Genomic DNA, 23851 nt, shown 5'->3' with positions numbered 1-23851 from the left:
AAAAATAATAATTTTTATTAATAATTAAATATTTTATTTTATTATAAATATATTATAAATATTTTAAATTGTAACTGTATTTAAAATTTGAATAGATAAAATTAGTTATAAATATAATTTAATTGAATCAGTTAAAAACAGAAAAGCTCTGCTATGCTTTACAAGTTCATTAACAAATAAAATCCAAAACGCGTTGTTACACATACATCATATACACGTGCTATATTAGGGCTCCCGCTTTTATCTAACTATCAAATTTAAAAGATTTCTTTCCTTCTTCGTTTTCGTTATTTGCGGATTTGCTCGTTCTTCTTCTCGCGCGTCTTCTCTCCTTCTTCTCCATCGCTCTTTTTCTCTCCTTTCTCACTGGTATGTTCTTCGTCATTTATGTTAGTTCTTCTTTCTGCAACTCTAGCTTCGTTTTCTATTTGATTTGTTGTTTTCTGAAATCAAAGTTTGAACTCGTTTTGAAGATTATGGATGATTCAAGCTCAGATTGTCAGCTGAATCAGGGCGAAGTGGATTATGAATTTGAATCTAACGAAGTCCCTGAGGTTTGATTTACATACTCTGAATTTTGTTGCAGTCATTTGAATAGCATTGTGTAGCTGAAAAATTCCTGAACATTGAACTAACACGTTAACATGAATCTGTCGATTGAATGTAATGTATTAGTTTTGATTAATTATTTGGAATTTATAGCAGACGCTCGGGTGTATATCAGAACTTTTTTGGGTGTATTTTTGCGAGAAGTGTGGGTGTATTTACAGTTTATGGGTTTTTCTGTTGTTAGCTGAGTTGTTGTCGTTTGGGTGTATTATATCAGACATGATTGTGTGTGTTTTTAGTTTTTGACATGGTGTATTCTGCAGCTTGTGTATTTACAGTTTATGGTTTTTTTTTTGTTATTTTAGTTGAGTTGTTGCGGTTCGGGTGTATTATATCAGCAATGATTGGGTGTATTTTTTGTTTTTGACATGATGTATTCTGCAGCCTCTCTCTGTTGTTGATGACCAGTTTGTTCCGAAGGTTGGAATGACCTTTACCACCCTTGAAGATGCTGGAAAATTTTATAGGAACTATGCCAAGGCTGTAGGTTTTTCTACAAGAGTTCGGAGCACAAATAGGAAGAGAAACGAGATTAAGAATCAATTGATTACATGTAGCAGAGAGGGAAAATGGAAATCTAAAATATCTCCGACCGAGAAGACCAATCCGACAGCCGGTTTAAACTGTCCTGCAAGAATTTATATACACACATTGAAGGATGTCGGTGCTTGGATCATTTCAAAGGTTGTGCTGGATCATTCTCACCCCTGCTGTCCAAGTAAAGTAGAGATGCTCAAATAGCACAGGGAACTAAGCATGTCCATTCGTCGTACAATAGAGAATAATGAGGAGGCCGGTATCAGACCAAGCAAAACCTACCAATCATTTGTCGCGGCTGCCGGGGGTCACCGCGAGTTAAATTTTATCGAAAAGGATGTGAGGAATTACATTACCAGGGAAGTGCGAAATGTTTCCGAACAAGAAGATGCAAAGAAATTCGGGAAATATTTGTTAAGAATGAAAGAGAAGAATCAGAATTTCTTTTTTGAGCTCGAACTCGAGGATGATCAATCGATTAAGCTGGCTTTTTGGGCTGATGCAAGAAGCAGAGCTGCCTTTGAGTATTTCGGAGACGTTATTTCATTTGACACCACCTACAATACAAACAGGTAACAAACTGCCCCTGTTTATGATGCTAAATTAGTGTATTTTTATGAATCCGCAGCAGAGGTGTATATTGGCTGTTTTTTTGGGTGTATACGAAGCATTTGTTGGGTGTACCTAATGATTTTGCATTCTGCACTATGGTAATTTGTTTTAGGTATAATTTGGTTTGTGGTTCTTTTGTCGGGGTGAATCACCACGGTCAGTCAACACTTCTCAGATGCTCTTTGATGAAAAACGAAGAAATTGAATCATTCAAATGGTTATTTGAATGTTGGCTTCGTTGCATGGGAGGAAACGCTCCGAAAGGGTTTCTCACCGATCAATGCGCATCAATGAAAAGGGCTTTAGAGGCCTGTATGCCAACAACAATTCACCGTTGGTGTATTTGGCACATCATGAAGAAGATACCAAGCAAATTAAATGGGTACAAGGGACATGCATATATCGAACAAGAAATGAGCCAAGTTGTTTGGAACTCTCATAGCAAAGACTCATTCGATAGGAATTGGAATGATTTCCTGCTGAATTTTGGCCTTGTGGACAACAAGTGGCTTTCAGGTAATGTTTGTTAAAAATCTGCAGCAGAGGTGTAACTTACATTTTTTTTCGGGTGTATTTATAGTCTGTGTTTGGGTGTATTCTGCAGATCTGTATGAAGACCGTCATATATGAGTTCCTATCTATCTGGATCACCACTTTTGGGCAGGGATGAGAAGCACACAAAGGAGCGAGAGCATGCATTCATTTTTTAACAAGTTTATCACCCGAAACAGCTCGCTTATTCAGTTCGTCAAACAATACGATAATTGCCTCGGAAGCTGGGAGCAGGCAGAGAGAGAATCAGATGCTGCAGATTTTCATACGGTCATACCGTGTGCAACTAAATCCTCCATTGAAGCTCAGTTTCAAGATGTGTACACTCATCAAAAGTTTAGGGAAGTCCAAGCGCAATTCAGAGGAAAGGCGAATTGCATCACCAGATTAACAAATTCCGCTCTAGGCTATTCAGTATACGAAGTCGGAGAACAAGTTTCCAGCTCAATATTCAACAAGTTTGTGGTTACTTACGACTCAGTTGCAGCCGAGGTAAAATGCCAATGCTTATTATTCGAGTCGAGAGGTATACTGTGTCGTCACGCACTAAGCGTGTTAAGCTTTGAATGAGTAAGCCAAGTGTCACCGAGATATATACTGGAACGATGGAGCAAGAAGGTAAAGAGGCGACACACACACATCAAGAGCAGCCACGACGAGCCACTGTTGGAGCCAAGAAGCAAGAGGTTTGACCAATTGGTTTTTTGTTCGCAAAATATTTGCGAATTTGCATCCGAATCGGAGGAGCTGACTGCAATTCTGCACCGTGCGTACGATAACGTCATGGCTGAGATGGAATCATTAAAAGCCAAAAGGAAGGGGACATCTTCTTTATCCCACGAAGACGCCAACTTGGAATCCGTTAACGAGCTTCAAAGCCCGCCAAGGATTCGAACAAGAGGATGTCCAAAAAATAGGCTAGGTTCAAAGTTAGACAAACAGATCGCAAATGCCACAAAGAAGAAGAAAACGAAAGTTTTAAGCGAGGTAAAAGTAATGTTCTTTAAATTTGTGGTGATTGAGTTTATTTTTCTCATTAATAGTTTAGCTAATATGTGAGTTTCTTATATTCAGATAAACTTGTTTGATGCCGCATCAGTGGTGCATTCAAATTCCAGCCAATATCAAGGACATGTTATGAATTATCAGTTCAGGGTACCAGGAGCAGGGGATAACTCTTTGGCTGTATAGTTACAGAATATGGGTGTAAAAGCACTGTTCTTTTGGATGTATTTTTCTGAATTTTCTTGTGATTCACATTTTACATATAGATACATATATATAATATTAGGGTTCAGGGTTTTAGGGTTTACAGGTTAAGGGTAAGGGTTTAGGTTTTAAGTGTTTAGGGTTCAGGGGGGGATAGATTTCAGGGTGTATATTCAACTTTGGTTAGGTGTAAAAAATCGCAGGTTATGAGTGTATATTTGATTTGATGTTTTTCTTCATATTATAGTACCTGTAATTCATACATTTTGAATACAGCACAGACAGTTTAACAGCACAGACAGTTTAACTATGGAAAAAAAATTTCATTGAACAGAAGTTGTTTATAAATGGCAAATTTTTACAGCATTTGTTCAATTTACAAACTAGCTAGCAGTCAGATTACTCAGTTTCTACATCAGTAGAATTTATCTGACAAAATGGACTCAATAAGACTGACGATGGCTTGGACAATCTTATTGCATTACTCGCTCTAATTGCTTGATCTCTCTCTTTATTCATTTCACTGAATAGTATCCGCGAAGCATATTCTACTCTATAGTGGTCCACCTCCTCCTACAATTAAAAAGTATATTCTGTTTAAACAACAATATTAATTCCAGTAAAGTAATACAGAGTTATATAGTTTTAAAGACAGTTACCTGTGGCCAATTATCCCATTCATACTTCGCCCTTTTAATGTTTTCCGGCTCAATTAACTCAAGCCACTTCATAACGTAAATAGCACAGTCATAGCTAAAAACGAAGAAAATAAATTACAAATCTCATTTAGGAAAGTTTAATGTTCAGAGTCACAATTTTATACCTTGATTTTTGGCCTGAGCTTTTAACGTATGTTGCTTTAATTTCCAACTCATTCTCCTTTTTCTTCAGAGGTGCCCCGCCGGTGTATGCTCTAATTCTTGAAATTACATATCCCTTAAAAAACAAACCAAATCAGTAATACACCCGAATGAAATACCCTCAAAAGAGAACATACTTACACCCAAATCAAAACATATATACACCTTATATTGAATTGAAATACACCTATCTATTAAAATAAAGAACACAGAGCCAACTTACAGTGAATTTATTAAGCTGCTTTCTCCCATTGCTTGGAGCTTTCTTGTGTAGCGGGTCAAGTATATAAAATCTCCCATTTGTTGTATCAATCACCCATAACCACCAATGGCCCGAGTAGCAAACAGGCGCAAAAATCTGAAGGATTGCCACATTTCAACAGTGTGTTATTTTATTTGGCATATAAGTAAAGAACGGTACTAACCAATTTTACAAATGAAAACTCACATATCGATGTGAAGCTAATTTTTTTCCATCTATGAAGGGAATAAACATTGGGTAGTCTTCCACCTTGAATTCTTTATTGATTTTAGGTGATATGAATTTTCCGTTTGGGTGCTTCGAAACGGCCATGCTCTGCAACAATTGTGAAACAACAAATGAAATACTGAAAATATAATACTTTAAATAAACCCAAATAACTACACAACTTACACCCAATTGAACGTAAAAAATACACCCCAATGAATACAAAAACAGACCCGTTGATCAGAGAATATACACCCTAAGGAATACAGAAAATACAGCCAAAATTCGTAGAAGTAACACTTACCACAATATCAGGGGGGAGACAGTATACTTGTTCTCGAAACCTTTTATCATTTTTCTGGTTGAGGATGAGGCACATGGCAGATACAATCTAGAAATATATGCCGAAATCAATTTACATTAATAAACAATGCATTTAACTTTGGTGTTAAAACATTAATGTTATTCTAATATTACCTCAGATTCTATATAAGTTCCTGCCTGGAGCGATGCAAGGTGCATTCTATTCAAAATGTATTTGTCTTGGGCAATCAGAGTGCACAGGTTATCAAACTCGTTAGTACTGTCATCTGCGTATGTCTTCACTCGCGTCGCCCAGATGTAGCACTTCACTTTCATATCATCCGTATTCTGATTTATTCCCGCAGGAGTTTCAAACTTCCCAGAACTTTCTCCGCCAGTCTCCTTTTGAATTTGTGGACTTTTACTTTCTTCTTTCGCCTCACTGCTTGCTATTTTTTGTACCAAATCCTCTAGTTGTTCCAGCAAATTTGCAGTTTCTAGAGTTTTTGACCTGTCTGCCTCCTGCGTGACGCTCCCTCCTACGTTGCTGCTTCTTCTTGGCTTGAATCAGTGAAGCCCGGGCTGAATGATGGCATTGGATCTGTTTTAGGAACATACGACGCTGTCCGTGCCATCATCATCAACGCAGCAGCGTCTTCTTCGGCTGGATAACTGCATGATCATGTATAACGTATTGTAAGAGTAAGAATATACGGATGATAAGCAAAGATTGATTTTAGTCTGATGAACTTACCTTTTAGATGGAGCTGGGGGAAGCGTGGGTGTGCTTTCTTCAAGTTTTGAGGGGGGGGGGGGGTTCAGGAGTACTGCACGACACAGAAAATTAATCATGACATAAAAAAAAACTATACAGGAATAATATACACCCAAACTGTAAACCAATATACACCCAAACTGTAACCCAATATACACCCATACATTGATTTTACTCTGATGAACTTACCTTTTAGATGGAGCTGGGGGAAGTGTGGCTGTACTTTCTTCAAGTTGTTGGGGGGGTTCAGGAGTGCTGCACGGCACATCAAATTAATCATGACGAAAAAAAACTATTCAAGAATAATATACACGCAAACTGTAAGCAAATATACACCCAAATTCAAAACAAATATACACCCGAACTGTAACCCAATATACACCCAAACTCAAAACAAATATATACCCAATACTATTTCTTACGTTTTTGTAGTTCCTTCAATTTGTAGCAGAGGGGTTGCATAAAATTCTGTCTCTGGTATTTCTTCAAATTCCGGCACGGTGGTTGTTTGGGACATTGGCACGAAAACTTGAATCGGAACTCTAAACAAGAAGAAAAATGAAAGGTTAACAACGCCTTTGAAAATAATAAGGTTATAAGGTTGAAATATTCTTGAAAAACTCACATTGCAAGCGCTTCCAACGGTGTCTCTTCCCTCACAACCATTATATTCGAATCAGTCGGCTCACTGGCTGACTCTTGAACAAGACTCAACCTAAAATACACCTAAAGAGAGTCAAAAAATACACCCGAACAATTCAAAAGGAACACAGGCTTTGTTTTTTGAGAACTTACATACTTGCAGTTTTTGCTTTTTTTTCCTGCCTTTTTTTTCTCGAATAAAATAATAAAGGGCTTTTTTTCTAAAAAAAATATATACAAAATTAGAAGCAGAAGGTAATAAAAGAACGAAAGTAACGGTTCTTTGAAAGAGAAATTACGTGCTCTCTGCAGGCCTGTTTACACTACTTTATTCTGTGTGTCTTTGAGAGGGAGGATCATCACTTTCCAAGTTGACGTCCGGTATTCTAGACAGATTTCATGTTATTTCAGACAAAATATGATACATGTAAATCATGATAAAAAAATTTTATTAAATAAAGCATCTTACGTTTCAGAAGAGACATAGCGACCTTCTGTCGATCGCATGTCAGCTTCCTTCTCCCTGCGAAACAAGAAACAATTATTAGCAAAGAAAACACACTAAAATCTGAAATATACACTCCATCAAGACATACCTCTGTGCACCAGAATTTTCATCGTTTTCCCTTAACAATTTATCTAGATCTTCACTTGATATTTCATATCTCTCACTACATTCATAAAAGAAGATGTTAACTAAAATAATTATGATGATGACGGTAATATAGCTTACGTATTACTGTACCCATCATAGGATTGATCTTCTTCAGGAGATGAATGCTCAGCAACAACCTTTTTCTTTTTGGATTGTGTTCTGGGTGGAAAAAACAAGTATGAATCAGAAATAAAAAATTAATTTTATCACAGAATACTATCCAAAGAGGTGCTTACTTTTTTGGTATTCTTTGTGTCTTTTTCTTTTTTTTTTTGCTTCTTCACCGGTGATGATTCTTCGCTTCTATAAGTTAATAAGAGACACTTCAATTAATACACGAAATCTTGATAATTAAGCCAAAAGAAAGGAGTAATAATTTCAGAACATTACTCATCAGTTGATTCGGATTCTGAATAAGAATCTGAATCCTCTTGACTTTTCTTCCTTTTTTTGGAGTCCATTTTGGAAGGCAAACAATCATTATTTAGAACATACTAAAGATATAAAATACACCCAGATGAATGCACAAGATACAACCAACTGAATGGACAATATACACCCAACACAACAAACGAAATACCCCCAACTTAATAAACAACATACAACCAACTTGATAAACAAAATACACCCAAATGGTTCCACAAAATACACCCAACCCGAGAAAGAAAATACACCCAAGTATGGTACTTACTTTTTTCCCTTTTTGCTGGGTTGTTTTCTTGCTGAATCCTCCGAGTCTTCTTGAGTCTCAGACTCAGAGGTAGAACTGTCACTATCAGTTGTTTCTTCCTCCGAAGACGATGTTGAACTTGCCTTCCTTTTTTTGTTTTTTTTATTTCTTATTTTTTTTCTTTTTTCTCTATTTTTTTCATTTTCTCTTTTGTTTGCGCCATCTTTACAATCCCCTGAAACATCAGATAATTTATTTAGCAGCATTCAGATAAATAAAATACACCCAACATATTATGTTCACTTACCAAAATTTCCTCTGTTTCTGCATTCATTCTTTCGACCAACTGCTCCTTACTCCAGTTGGCAATCCAGGGTTTTGGCGGTCTTTCAGCCCTCTTCTTGCCTTTATTTTTAGAAAGATGAAAGTATATTATCATCAGGGCAAAGAGGCAGCCATCAATTGCCTTCTTCTTTTTCTCCTTGTAGTCGGTTATGCCCTTGATGATAAAGGTCAAAACATGCCCTCCCCAGTTTCGCTCCGTTATGCTGTCCATCTCAAAAATTGGGACCAGGTGTACAGGCGAGATTTTGTTTATTGTCATTGGCAAAAGGAACGCCATCTGTATATAGAGAATGAAAATCCTCTTGAACATTAGGCGATCCTCTTCGTTACCAACGCCAATATCCATCATCTCATCTGTAAGACTTTTGAGGGTCTTACCCTGGAATCTTCTAAAAATTACTTTGTCATCCTCAGAAAGTTTCTTATAATCGACTTTTTGAGGAAATAGATCTCCTACAAAAAGGAAAACAACAAAGTATCAAAATCGGTTCAAATACACCCAAGCATGAATTTAAAGACACCCAAGCATCAGTTAATATACACCTATAATTTTTAGCGAGTTACTTGTTGCGTTGATGCCAAGCACATGACCTATTTTTCTTGGGGTTATTTTAAAAGAACTGTATTCGGTTTCCAGTCTGTTCTCCCCCAATTTGAAGTTGTTAGTCAGCTCCCTTAACACTTGGTGATGCACCCTTAGTGGTGGGATGTGCATCAAGCAACCGAATCCCAAATCCCTCACAATCGTTTTCTTCTCCTCACTCATGTTTCTGAATTTATCACTTAGCAGATGTGTTGCACAATTAAGGTCTTTTGTTTGCTATAAACAGAAACAAAATTATAGTCAGATATGTTACTATTATATAAAACTGATTTCAGGTAAGACATATATTTGTTCTTACGTTTCTTCCAGGTTAGTTTCTTGCTGCCATTTTCTCTGAAATGAAAAATACACACAAAGTTATCAGTAAGATACACCCATATATATGAGTTAGATACACGCATAGATAACAGTAAGATACACACATAGATATGATTCAGATACACCCATATATATCAGTCAGATACACCCATAGATATGATTCAGATACACCCATATATATCAGTCAGGTATCACTCAAACATGCATCAATATACAAGGTCAAACAATATACACCCATGGACAAGCAAATATAAGAACAGTTGCAACTGCTGACTATTACAGTATATCAGTTCAGAAAAATACACCCAACAATTTGTGCCATATACACCCATGTATATTACCTCATATACACCCACCAAACTACGGAATATACTCCCAAAAATCAGTTACCAGAAGAACTAAAAGAACAAGAACAGTAACACCTAGAAGAACGAAGAAGAACAGTGTAACATAGAATCAAGAATAACAGTGAAACCTAGAACAAGTAGAACATCATAAACTGTAAAATGAGACGTAGAGCAAGAAGAACAGTAAAACGTACAACAACGTAGAAGAACATTAAAACCTAGTTCGAAATATGGAAAATATACAGCAATGGTAATGTAACGTACCTTGAGTATTATAGCTTTGTTCTCTCTGGAGATTCTTGATCGAGAGTTCTATAGTGTGTTGATGGAGTTTTCGAATGTTAGCGACGAGGTGTATATCTTGAGTTTCGAACGTTGCTCGAAAATGGAAGGGTTGCTTTTTCTCTGAATGGCTTTGAGAAGTGGAAGAAGTGGAAGAGTTTGCCATTAAGGGCGCGGTTTACGTGAAGCGTAACCGTTTGAGTTGAGCGCGTGTAAATCACGCTCCATTCAATGCTCTTCACTATGCGCGTGTTTTTTTTTATGGGCTGGGCCAACTTGTAAAACTTGTATACCGTTTTTGCTTGTATGTGTAGCAGGCCCGAAAATTTAAACCCTCGGCTCTATTCTAGAACTAACTAATATAATTAATATTAATACGTATTTTTCATCTACCTTATTTATTTCATGTTCTTAATGACTAATTAAATAATTGCCAATGAATTATAGCTCAAATGGCATAGACTCTCCATACTCAATTAAGAGGTCGCGGGTTCGAGTCACATATCTTTCCAAATTTTTTCGAATGAGTTATAGCTCAAATGGCATAGACTCCCCATACTCAATTAAGAGGTCGCGGTTCGAGTCACATATCTTTCGGGTTCGAGTCTCCTATCTTTGGTAAAAAAAAAATGATTAATTAAATAATCAAACATTTTCTACTGTTTTATAATTTATATTTATTATCGTTCCCAATTGTTTTTATAATCAATTTTTTTTTTGCAATTGTCTTTTTCCTTTTCTTTCATTAATACTATCTCTTTTATTTATTTTAGATTATTTATTTTTTTATATAAGATATTTTATTTTATATTAATATTATTTTTCGAAGTGAATATAATTAATCATGTAGTTAATTATTCTTCAAAATAATAATAATTAATTATAAGCATAATTATTTTTCGAAATAAATGATAATTAATTATATAAATAATTATTTTTTGAAGTGAATGACAAATAATTTTTATTAAAAAGAAAAATATATTAAAAGTATTATTCCTTCAAATAATTAAGGTGAAAATTTAGGTACAGTCAATTTTATGTAAAGTTGATAACTGAGAATCATTAGATAAAAATTTAGTCAAATCAGTCAAATCATTTAACCACTTTCAGCTATCAACTTCATGTAAAGTTGACTGTACCTGAGTTTTTACCAATAATTAAACATATAGCGCTCGTAGAACTAATATCATAATTTTATTTATATTCTTAACCATGAATATTGTAACACTCTACCACACAGAGCTTTATACTTAGGATGTAAAATAGTGGTGGTGTGATATTACAACCTCTAAAAAAAATATATAATAATACATAACAAAGGATATAGTATACTAGGAGTCTTGAAAAACGGATTAAACAAAATTCGTAAAATAAAAAGCGCAACGCTCAGAACAACGTAACTTGTGTACCAAGAAAACTAAGGTTCAAAGGCATATAAGTAAACATAGAGCCAGAATAGAGGATCAAGAATACAAAATAACAAGCTCCTAACTCAACTTGCGAAGCTAACGCTGACCGGAGAATATTTACATACATATATAAGTATCCCAAAATACCTAAAATACAGAAATAAAACCTTAACTCTCCTTAAACCTCTAAGAGGAACAAAAATAAACAAGTTTCTTGGAGAGAAAGCTAAGTGCATATATATAAACAGCTAATCGAAAGAACCCAGGGACCACTCCACTTTAGGGATCTAGACGCCTAGCGATGAGCCTCTTGACCTGCATCTGAAAATAACAACACAATATAGGGTGAGAACCGGAGGTTCTCAGCATGGTAAAGGTGCCACACACATAAGATATAAGGTCTTGGGAATGCCAACACTCAGATTATAACCTTAGAGAACTAAAACAGAAGCCATAAAGTAGGGTGGTTTTCTAAGACTTTCTAAACTAAACTGTTTTCTTAAAATCTAACTAAAACTGACAAGAATCCTAACTCTCTTTGCCTTTCCTCCGTTCCTCCATCTCCGATGATATTACAGAGACAAACAAACAAACAAAAGTATACACAAGTAGAATACAAAGAGTACAAATAGCAAGTATATCAACTAACATATTATAAGTAATTAGGCATTCCCAGTTAATGCACAATCAAATAATTCAAACAATATGCACATGATGCATGCCTGTCCTATGGCTGATGAGGCTCATCTATCGGTTATCAAGCCAACTCGACAAGTCCGAAACCCTTGGACTGTCCCCCGTTGCCCATCCCCATGACTTTATACATAGCTTTTTCTCATATCATTCATAATTCATACATTCATATATAAAACTTTGCTCAATCGGGGCTACTATTTCCGGGAATTTATACGTGCCCGGTCACCCTTACAACGTAGGGTCAACAGAGTATCGAGTTTCAACCTGGAGCATGTGGTGGCAAGCTACGGTACTTTGCCCAGAAAAACTCGTATCTCAAATAATCATTCCATAATCATTCATTAACATTTCATAATCATTCATTACTTACTCATCATGTCATTGTACTTTTATACATAACTCATCATAACCCGGAGCAAGTGGGGCGAAACCACAACCCTTGCATCTATCCGAAGAGCTTCTATATTAACCAACCTGGAGCAAGTGGGGCGAAACCACAACCCTTGCGTCTACCCAGGAGGTACGTTCTCATATGCCCAGGAGGAATAAACGAGGGGATCCTAACCTCCCACCATATCGATGGGGGTGATTTTACAATACCAGGAGGAACAAAGAAGGGGATCCTCACCTTCCACCATCTCTTGGGGTTGCACTTTCAAGAAAGAGTGCTCAAGTGCAATATTTATTCCTTTCATTAGCTAGTTTCATAATTTAAAAGATATATGTATACATATATATTTATGCCACCTATCTTCTCATACCTAAATCATCACCTTTTCAATTTTACTTCACCTCCAAGTTACCTTAATTTCCTAACTCCAACTTATCACTAAGCTTACTAATAAGATCTAGGGTTAAAAGAATAAAAATAAAAGTTTAGAGGTTCAAAACCATGTTTGAATCACAAAAATACAAGTACTGAAAAACAGAGTGTGCGGACGTACACAAGTGTGCGCACGCACAATTTATGAAAAACAGAGCGTTTGCGTATGCACGAGTGCGTGCGTGCGCACACCAACTAGAAACTACTTGGTGTGCGTGCACCTCACCTATGCGAGCGCCACCAGCAGAAATCATATCCTGGTGCGTGCATGCACACCATGGTGTGCGTACGCACAAGTGAAATTGTTGCTACTGCTGGGTGCGTACGCACATCAGTGTGCGTAGGCACACACCAGAAACTCTGGTTCTGCTATACTTAAACCAATTTTTAGTTTTTTGCACAAGATTTTCGGCGTCCATAATTTTCTCTACAAAATTCGGCTTTCCATAAAATTTATACCGTTTTAAAGCTTGTAAAACCCTCTTTGATTTGAAATAAAATTTATTTTTATCCAAAATTTGAGACTCGAATTATAGACCAGCGAAGTTCGTTAAAACTCAAGTTTTTATTCAAAACCTCAAACCTCCATTTTTACCGCAACAAACTCAATACCCACACCCTAACATACTACTTTAGAATGCAAAAAACCTCCACCTCCTAGATTAATCAATTATACTCCTATATGCACAATCCCATATACAAATTACTCAACTAAACAATAAGATCATCATCCTTCATCACATTTATAAGTTCATTCCTTAACACATTGCCAATTATCACTAATTCACCATATAAAATTATGTTCTATCACCAACATCAGTTATCAAGCTAATAATCAACCAAAATCAACAATCATTATCAAAGTATTAAACATTTAGCGCATTCAAACATTCATACCTAGTCTATGGTCATCTAGCCTAAATTTTCACAAAACCTTACATATTAAATACGAGAAACTTAAACCATACCTTGGCCGATTTCCACGCATTTCCCAAGACCACCCACTAGGCAAGATTGCAAGCCTCAACACCAAAAATTCAGCAACTAGTTTCCAACTCCAAGCTTCCAATGTCCACAATCCAAGTTCCAATATATATATATACCTAATACATATATACAACATATAGATAACCAAATTCAATACCCAACTCACATTGGCTAAGAAATGGTAGAATTTGAGAGTCCTCACCTTGTCTATGTCTTGATTGAACAAAGACCCACAAGTTCCTCAAGCTAAACTTGAACCTAGAGAACCAAAATCACAATTTCTCAACACCGATTCTCACTAATTTTCAAGAATTAAGGGGGCAGAGAGGCTGGAGTGTTCGAGTGACTTACCAAAGAAATTGTTCCGATGGAATCGTAGAGCTCGACGCGGTGAACGCGTAGTCGTAAACGGTGCGGCGATCAGAGCTCGGAGCAAGAAGTTATGATGGATTGAATTATTGACCAAGGGTTTGGAAGTGTTAATTGTTCTTCCCCTTCTCCAAATGGCTGCAGCGTGAAATGGAAAGGAGGAAAAAAGGGAGAGCTGTGTCCCTTAAAGGCTAATGGGCTAAATTGGGCCTTGGGCCCATTTTGGGCCCGGTTCGACCCAATCTTAGGCCAAATTCTTTAAAATTAGTGTCAAAATTCTCGTTTTAATTAGTTCTTTCCTATTTTAATATAAAATTTACATTTCTAATTTCATTAATAAAGTTATCTATCATTCTTCCTATTTTTTTTTCTTTTTTCTCTTCTCAAATTTTAATTCTTATTTTGATAACACATTTATTATTATTATTATTATTATTATGTGAGTGTAAAGTAGAGGCTAAACAGACACTTCTTTTTTTATTATTTATATGGTTGTAAATGTCTTTTTTTTTTAAATAATAATAAAATAATATTTTTATAATAATATTATTAAACAATACATCATATATATCTTGGTTGATATAGTAATGGTCAAAATATCTATGATTCTGAAAATCGAATTGAATTGGTTGGGTTAATTGAAAATCGATTATTAGATATGTTCCGGTGCTTACCTAGAACTGGATGATTGAGCTTGGATTAAAGGCTCAAACGATGAGAGAATGTGGACTTCGACTAGTTTCGCACCTGGGAGCTATCATCCGAGGTGATTGTATGCGTATTGGCGAATGGGGCGTGGTACCTGCAATGACACTCCGATGCCTAAGTCAGTAAGGAGTTAAGCAGGTTTTAGTGTATTGGAACTTAAGTTTACCTGAGTGAGACAGTGTATTTATAGAGAGGATCCAATAACCATTGCTGAAGTAGTTCCACTTCTGATGGTGGATAACCATCCCTTTATCTTAGGACTGTTGGGATCTCTCTTTTAGAAGTGGGTGAGAGATTTAAGGAGGCAGTTATACACTTAGATAAGTGCTGACTGCTCGCTGATATTGACTCCGACTTCTTAGTGGAGGTCGGATAATAAGTAAAGGCCATCCTTTTGGATTAGGCCTCTTGTCTTGATTTGGGTCTGGCTTATATTCTGGGTCAGGATATGAAAAATGCCCCTACTCGAGTCTGATCTGCTATGAGTTGGATTCGAGTATTAATTGAACTCGGATATGATCAAGTTGGTGTTTCTTTCCAAGTCAGAAAATCGTCGTGATTTTGAATTTTCTCAACTGTTGCGTCTAATCAAACGTCACGTCCGTTTGGGTTTTGCACTTACACGTGAGGGCGGTTACATTCGTAATGGCGCGCTCTTTTAATGATCGCATTGTTTTACCGTTATGCCCCTAGTATGCTATAAAACCTTTGCCTCCTTCTCTCTTTCTTTTTCTTTCGTCTCCTCTTTGAATTTTTTCTTCGTGCTTTCTTTTTACTCTCATAAGACTGATGAATCCATATTTTACGATATATTTTGATTTGATTTGAGTGGATTCCATCACATAAACTCACATTTATTCGCCTAAATAGCATGCTTTTGTGAATTTTTTCCTAATTGTGCTTAATTGTGAAAAATATACATTTCATGCTTAAATTACCAATTTTAATTCACTTTTCTCCCATTAGATGCCTTGATATATTTGTTTGAGTGATTTAAGGTTTTGAAGGCAAGAATGACTTGAGAAAGTGGAAGGAAAGCATACAAAGTGGAAGAATTCAAGAAATAAAGGATTTGGAAAGCTGCCAGCCCTGACCTCTCTGTACTAAATTGGTCATAACTTGAGCTATAGAGATCCAAATGAGGCGGTTCCAGCGACATTGGAAAGCTGACGTCTGAGGCTTCAAAATGATATGCAATTTGCTATAGTGGATATAAGTCTACCTGTGCGTACGCACAGGTACTTGTGCGTCCGCACAGGTCAATTTTCAGCATATGTGCGGACGCACGCGTCTGTGCGTCCGCACAGGTCCCTGCACGTGAGCTCATTAATACAAATCACCGGGGACGAATTCTGGGCCTCCAAAACCCAATCCAACTCATTTTCTGAAGCTATTTAAGGCCAAAGTGAAGAGGAATGAAGGGGGGCAACTAGGGTTAGATTTTATTATGTTTCCTCTTAGTTTCTAGAGAGAGAAGCTCCCCCCTCTCTCTAGAATTAGAGTTTTTAGCTTAGTTTTTATTTAATTTCAGCACTTTAATTCTTGTTTTAGTGTAGTCTCATTTATGTTTTTATGCTTTCTTGTCTTTATCTTCTTCATCTCTTTTGTTATTTTCTCTTTTATGACATTTTTCATGTTATGAACACTTTTGTTATTTTTATTTTAATTAATGTAATTTATGTTTTATGTTCATTTATTACTTTCCTTGGTTATTATTGTCATTTTCTTGCTTTGGTAGCTTTAGAATTTATTTTATTATATTTTAATATTATTTTATTTTCATGCACACCAAGTGTTTGATAAAATACTTGGCTTAGTCTTTACTTAGTTTTTCTACACTCTTGGCTTGGAATTGTTAGTTTTGGTGATCATTGAGTCATTGATGTCCATTCTTGTTTGATATATTAGAGTAGTTAGTTAATTTGGTCTTCCTTGACTCTATGTGACCCCTTAGTGTTGACATAGGACTTAGGGATTGAAATTAACTATGCCTATTTGACTTATCTTCGATGTAAGGTTGACTAAGTAGGATTAACTCTTCATAATCATGTGTTTGTGGTCAATGGCGAAGATAGGTAACTTTAGCTCTAAATTGCTTGCCAAGAGATTTCTTGCATTTGAAGTTTCTTTTTCTTGCATTTTATTGTTTTGAGTTTTATTCCTTGCATGTTTAATTTCTTGCATGTTTAGTTTTCACCCTCTTGGTTGAGAAATTGGATGTTTGGGTAGAATTGAGTTGTAGATGTCCATTCCACATTGTGTGAGAATAGTTAATTGGTTTGGTTTCCATTGAAGCTAGTCTTTCACTAAGTAATTAGTGAGTTGACTAGGACTTATAGATTGAGACCAATTATGCTTTTGACTAATTCTCAAGGAGGATTGACTAATTTGAATTGATTCCACACAATTGCCATGTTTGTGGTCCATAACTAGGATAGGAATCCCAAATTTTCCAAATTCTTGCCAAGAGTTGCCATTTACATCCCTTGCATGTTTATTTGCTTTCTTGCTATTTACATTTCTTGCTCTCTTGCTTTCATTCCCAATTCTCCATGCTCTCTCTCATAGCCAATAATTGTACACTTCATTGCAACTCCTAGGAAAGACGACCCGGGAGCTAAATACTCTCGGTTATAATTTGTTTTGTATTATGATAACATTTGATTGATGGTCAATTTGTTGGGTTAGGACTATACTCACAATGCCAATTCTATTTTGATAATAAAATTCCTAACCTATGCGAATTGGTCATCATCAAAGACCTTCGTGCTTCTGGTGCTCGCTTTCTCTGTTCTTGGATTTTTCAGTACTTGCGACGTTTCTTCCATTCTTGCTATCAGTTTTTCTCTCCAAGAAAAGTTAGTTTTTCATTATCTTTATTCTTTACTGGCTTTCGTAGCGTCTTCGCTATTTTTATTAAGTGTACTGATCGAGGAGGAGTTTTTTGAGTAAGCTCTATGGCATCTTTATTGTTTGTGGTTGGAATCTTTGAATTTTTTGTGCTTTCCTTTTTGTTAAAACAGCTTCCTTTGATGTGATTAACTGTTTCTGTTTTGGAAAGAAGCTGTCTTGGTTCAAAATCTATTTTTGATGATTTTTCTTTGTGTACTGTAGGTATATCTCCCTATATATTTTTCCTTTTCCGAGAAATGTCTTCCCGAGTTTCTGAAGCCTTGTTGAGATGGGTAGATTCTTCCGTTTTATCTGAACGTCCCCTAGTAGATGATGTTTTTATAATTGAACTTAGGAAGCATCATAGGGTTTGTGTCCTTGAAGCCGATGAACCCAAGTATGAGTTAGCAGCCCCAGACCCAAAGGATAGATTTTGCTGTGGGAGGCTTACTGAGTCTAACCCTCATTTCATTTTCATGTACAATTGTCTTTTCACCCGTTTGGGGGTTACATTCCCTTTTTTTGATTTTGAGATGGAAGTTTTGTCCCATTGCCGAGTAGCTCCTACCCAACTCCACTCTAATTCCTGGGATTTTCTGAAAAATTTATCAACTTGTCAGTCGAGAGCTCAACTTTCCGATTTCTTTAAAGGTCTTTTTCTATCTTTTTCACTTGACAAAGCCCTTTAGCGCTCAGAACAAACAACAGTGGGTCTCCTTTTGAGCTATTCAGGGTCGGAAGGTGTTTTCTATTTTTGACGAGTCGTTTCATGACTTTAAAAATTTCTTCTTCAAAGTTTTCGCCGTTGAGGGCCATCATCCCTTTTTTCTTAATGAAAGCCATGAACCCCGCTTTCAGTTGTACTGGGCAGAGGCTGCCCCTGTAGAGAAGTACAATTTGGAAGATTTGGATGAGATTGAGGAGGCTGTGATGGGATTCTTTCGAGAGGCTTGGGGACGAGCTCCCAATCTTGACACAAAAAAATTTCTTCTTGGATCTCCGAGTTTCGTTCGGACCGAGCTAGGTAGCTTTTATTTCTAAATTTTACGATTGTCTTCATGAGTAGCTAGCTGGTGCTCCCGACTTGTATGGTAATCCTTTTTACTTTATTTTTTCCAGAAAAAATGAAGAAAAGTGGGGCAGCAGCTTACCAGAAGGTTCAGGAGGCAAAGAGAAATGCTCGGGCCCAAGCTGCTCAGTTGCAGGAAGGTGGGACGTCCACTACCTCCTCTCTTCGGACGTCAGATGCTGGGGCGATTTCTTCTGGTAAGGCCAAGTCGGTAAATCTCTCTAATACTCCTCCTCCTCCTCCTTTTGTGCCTGCCCCGCCAGCTCCTCCCCCCTCGAAACATATTTCTAAAAAATGTAAGACCTCAAAAGCCAGCGCCTCTAATGTTGCGGAGGCCAGCTTTGACAATCCTAATTTTTCTAGGAAGCACATCCTTCCCCACAGCCAAATTGCTATGGATGATGCTGCTATCCGAAATCATCTCCAGATTTTAATCCGAGGAGGAATCGGGACTGCTGGGGTCTGCACCTCCCTTCTTGATATTCTTGACAAAACTCCATTGAGCTCTACTCAAAAGTCTTTGGAGGATCTTCAAGGGAGGATTGTCATGTACCAAGAGGATGAGAAAAGGCTACAGGAGGAGAATGAAACGTTAAAGGAGGAGCTTGCCCAGTCCCGGGAGAGGGAGAAGAAGTTGATAGGCTAATGCGCCATGGCTGAGGGTTTAAAGGAGAAGGCTGAACAGAATTATGTTCGCCTTTTTCTGATAAAATAGAATTGAAGGAGGAGATGGACAGACTTAGGGAGGGGTACCAGGAGCTGGAGGAGTCTGTGGCTGAGGGGACTGTAGTGTTGTTTGAGGTGTTGAAGGAGCAAGTTCGGGTTTTGGCCCCCGACTTAGATCTGTCGCCTTTACACCCTGACAAAGTCGTTATTGATGGTGCCATAGTATATCCTCCACGCCCTGCTACGGATTCCGAGTTGAAGACAGCGGGACAGCGTATTGTTGAATATCCTCCTCGTGAGGTTGATATGCCGTCTTCTTCCGCCACTCCCGAGGTGATTCCTGCTCCTACTGCCGAAGAGACCCCCTCCGACCCTTCTGACTTCGACAGCTGAAACTCCGACCTCCTCTCCTGGTGATGATTCAAACCCCCTCCTTGGTCCAAAGTAATTGAAATTATTAAGGCCCGGCTTGTGGGTCCTTTTTACGAACTCTTTTTATAGTTGTTTGTTTATATTTGTGTTGATAGTTCCTGACATTTGATCCTTTTTTCATAGGATCTTTTAACAATAATTTTCTGGTCCTTTTGGATAGGGCCTTTAACAAAGTAGTTATTTTACTATTCTTGTGATGACGTTTGCGTTGAATGATTTTAAGGTTTTTACAAGTTTTTGTAAAAAACCTTTGTTTCAATCCTTAGATAGAAAGCTTTAACTATGTGAAGCTTTTTAAATTCTGAGAAAACCTTTTTCTAAGTAATATTTTTCTTTGGCAAAAATCTTTATGAAAAACTTTTATCATTGATTTCCTAGGGAACTCTCGCATCTCTTTGTTTTCCATTACTTTGACCTCGTACGTTCAATTTTGCTTTGCCTCTTGAATCGTTTATATAACTTAGGTTATTCTTGCGATATATTTTACTCTGCTCGGGCTTTCCGACTTGTAAGTCGTTAGCTATATGGTGTCCGAGCTTGTCATGATCAACTTTTATAACCTCTTTACACTAACTTGTACCTCGTCGCTTTATCCTACCGACCATGTAGGTCAGTTAACGGATTCTTGCGTTTTTTCGCGCTTAAGTCAGTGCATATCGTAGTAATGATAAATAGAAATTTTAAAGAGAAAGAAGATAATATAAAGAGAGATATTATTATTAAATGTAGTATGGCTTTACAATGATGCTTTTACTACTAAGGGGTTGGAATATTTGCCCCCTTAGTCCTCGCTGTGATGCCTCGTCAAAACCCCTCCAGGAAAATCCTTTTTTGGGAAAAAACCATGAAGTCGGGAAAAAGAGTACATCAGGGAGCGAGGTTCACTTCTAGTTGTAATATCTCTTCATATTGCAAGAGTGCCACGATCTGGGAACCTCTGATCCTCCTAGATCAGACACCTTATAGTACCCTTTTCCTCATACTTCAATTATCTTGTAGGGTCCCTTCCAATTTGAAACGAGCTTCCCTTTGCCCGACTTGTTTACGCTGATGTCATTTCTGATCAGAACCAAGTCGTCTGAGGCGAAGCTTCTTCGAATGACCTTTTTGTTGTATCTGTTCATCATCCTTTACTTCAATGCTGCTTCTCGTATCTGGGCTTGTTCTCGGACTTCGGGGAGCAACTCGAGTTCTTCTTTGTGAGCTTGCATGTTGCCGACCTCATCGTAAAATCTCACCCTTGGACTTTGCTCGTTGATCTCTATAGGGATCATAGCTTCTATGCCATAAGCGAGTCGAAAGGGTGTCTCTCTAGTAGTAGAATGAGGTGTAGTTTGGTAGGCCCACAATACTTAGGAGAGCTCTTCAGCCCAAACTCCCTTTGCTTCTTGATGTCTTTTCCTAAGTCCTGCTAATATAACTTTGTTAGCAGCCTTGGCTTGCCCATTTGCTTGGGGGTGCTCGACCGAGGTGAACTGATGCTTGATCTTCATGCTAGACACCAAATTTCTAAATGTAGAGTCGGTAAATTGAGTACAATTATCCGTGGTGATGGAGTTGGAGACTCCAAACCTAGTAATGATATTCTTATAAAGAAACTTCTGACTTCTTTGTGCTGTGATGGTGGCTAAAGGCTCTGCTTCAATCCACTTCGTGAAATAGTCTACTCCCACTATGAGATATTTAACTTGTCCAGGCACTTGAGAAAAAGGCCCGAGTAGGTCCAGTCCCCATTTTGCAAAATGCCATGGAGAAATTATACTAATTAACTCTTCTGGGGAAGCGACGTGGAAGTTGGCATGCATCTGGCATGGTTGACACTTCCTCACGAAATTGGTGGCATTTTTTTGCAAAGTCGGTCAGAAGAATCCAGCTTGGATAACCTTTCTGGCTAAAGATCTTGCCCCGAGATGGTTGCCGCAGATGCCGTTATGTACTTCATCCAACACTTCTTCTGTTTTAGAAGTTGGGATGCACTTTAACAATGGTGTAGATATTCCTCTTTTGTAGAGGACGCTTTTCACCAATGTGTAATTCTGTGCCTCCCTCTGAATCTTCTTAGCCTTTTTTTGTTCCTCCGGTAAGATGTCGAATTTCAAGTATTTGATCAGAGGAGTCATCCAACCAAGGTTTAATCCGGAAACTTCTAAAACATCTGATTTGGTATCTACCTTTGTAACTGAAGGTTTTTGGAGAGTTTCTTGGATTAGGCTTCTATTGTTTCCACCAGGCTTGGTACTTGCCAACTTGGAGAGGGCGTCTACTCTGCTGTTGAGCTCCCGAGTTATGTCTAACCTTGTGTTGAGCGGATATTTTATACGCTTTTTGGGGATAATTTCATATAGTTTTGAGTATGTTTTAGTTAGGTTTTAGTCTATTTCTATTAGTTTTTAGGAAAAATTCATATTTCTGGACTTTACTATGAGTTGTATATTTTTCTGTAATTTCAGGTATTTTTCTGGCTGAAATTGAAGGAGCTGAGCAAAAATCTGATTCAGGCTGAAAAAGGACTGCTGATGCTGTTGGATTCTGACCTCCCTGCACTCAAAGTGGATTTTCTGGAGCTACAAAACTCGAAATGGCGTGCTTCCAATTGCGTTGGAAAGTAGACATCCAGGGCTTTCCAGCAATATATAATAGTCCATACTTTGCACAAGAATAGACGACGTAAACTGGCGTTCAACGCCAGTCCTCTGCCCAATTCTGGCATCCAGCGCCAGAAAAGGATAAAAAACTGGAGTTGAACGCCCAAACTGGCACAAAAACTGGCGTTCAACTCCACAAATGGCCTCTGCACGTGAATTGCTTAAGTCTCAGCCCCAGCACACACCAAGTGGGCCCCAGCACACAGAAGTGGGCCCCAGAAGTGAATTTCTGCATCATCCATCATAGTTTATCCAATTTTTGTAAACCTAGGCTACTAGTTTAGTATTTAAACAACTCTTAGAGACTTGTTTTGTATCTGATAATATTTTAGATCTAAACTTTGTATTCTCTGACAGCATGAGTCTCTAAACCCCATTTTTTGGGGGTGAGGAGCTTTGCTGTGTCTCGATGAATTAATGCAAGTATTTCTGTTTTCCATTCAAACACGCTTGTTCCTATCTAAGATGTTCATTCGCGCTTAACTGTGATGGAGGTGATGATCTGTGACAATCATCACCTTCCTCAAATCATGAACGTGTGCCTGACAACCACCTCCGTTCTATATACGATTGAATGAGGATCTCTTAGATTCCTTAATCAGAATCTCCGTGGTATAAGCTAGAACTGATGGCGGCATTCATGAGAATCCAGAAAGTCTAAACCTTGTCTGTGGTATTCCGAGTAGGATTCAAGGATTGAATGACTGTGACGAGCTTCAAACTCCTGAAGGCTGGGCGTTAGTGACAGACGCAAAAGGATAGTAAATCCTATTCTAACCAGATCGAGAACCAACCGGTGATTAGCCGTGCTGTGACAGAGCGCGTGAGCGTAGTTTTCACTGGAAGGATGGAAGGTAGCCATTGACAACGGTGATCCACCAACACACAGCTTGCCATTGGAGGACGTGCGTGCGTGAACAAGAAGACAGAGGAAAGCAGAGATTCAGAAGACAAAGCATCTCCAGAACTCCAACATATTCTCCATTACTGCATAACAAGTAACCTTTAATCCATGCTCTATTGTTTATTCGCAATTCAACTGATAAACATAATTGACTTCCTGACTAAGATTTACAAGATAACCATAGATTGCTTCAAACCAACAATCTCCGTGGGATTCGACCCTTACTCACGTGAGGTATTACTTGGACGACCCAGTGCACTTGCTGGTTAGTGGTACGCGTTGTGAAAAGTGTGATTCACAATTCGTGCACCAAGTTTTTGGCGCCGTTGCCGGGGATTGTTCGTGTTTGGACAACTAACGGTTTATTTTGTTGCTTAGATTAGGAAAAATCTTTCTTTTTTTGTTTTAGAGTCTTTTATCATTTATCCCTTGTTAAAACACTTTATATTTATAGCTCAGTTA

The sequence above is a fragment of the Arachis ipaensis genome, chromosome B5, assembly GCF_059453495.1.
Source record: "Arachis ipaensis isolate K30076 ecotype BB chromosome B5, ASM5945349v1, whole genome shotgun sequence".
NCBI lineage: Eukaryota > Viridiplantae > Streptophyta > Magnoliopsida > Fabales > Fabaceae > Arachis > Arachis ipaensis.
The sequence above is the reverse complement of the archived record's forward strand: the minus strand, read 5'-3'. Positions refer to the sequence as shown.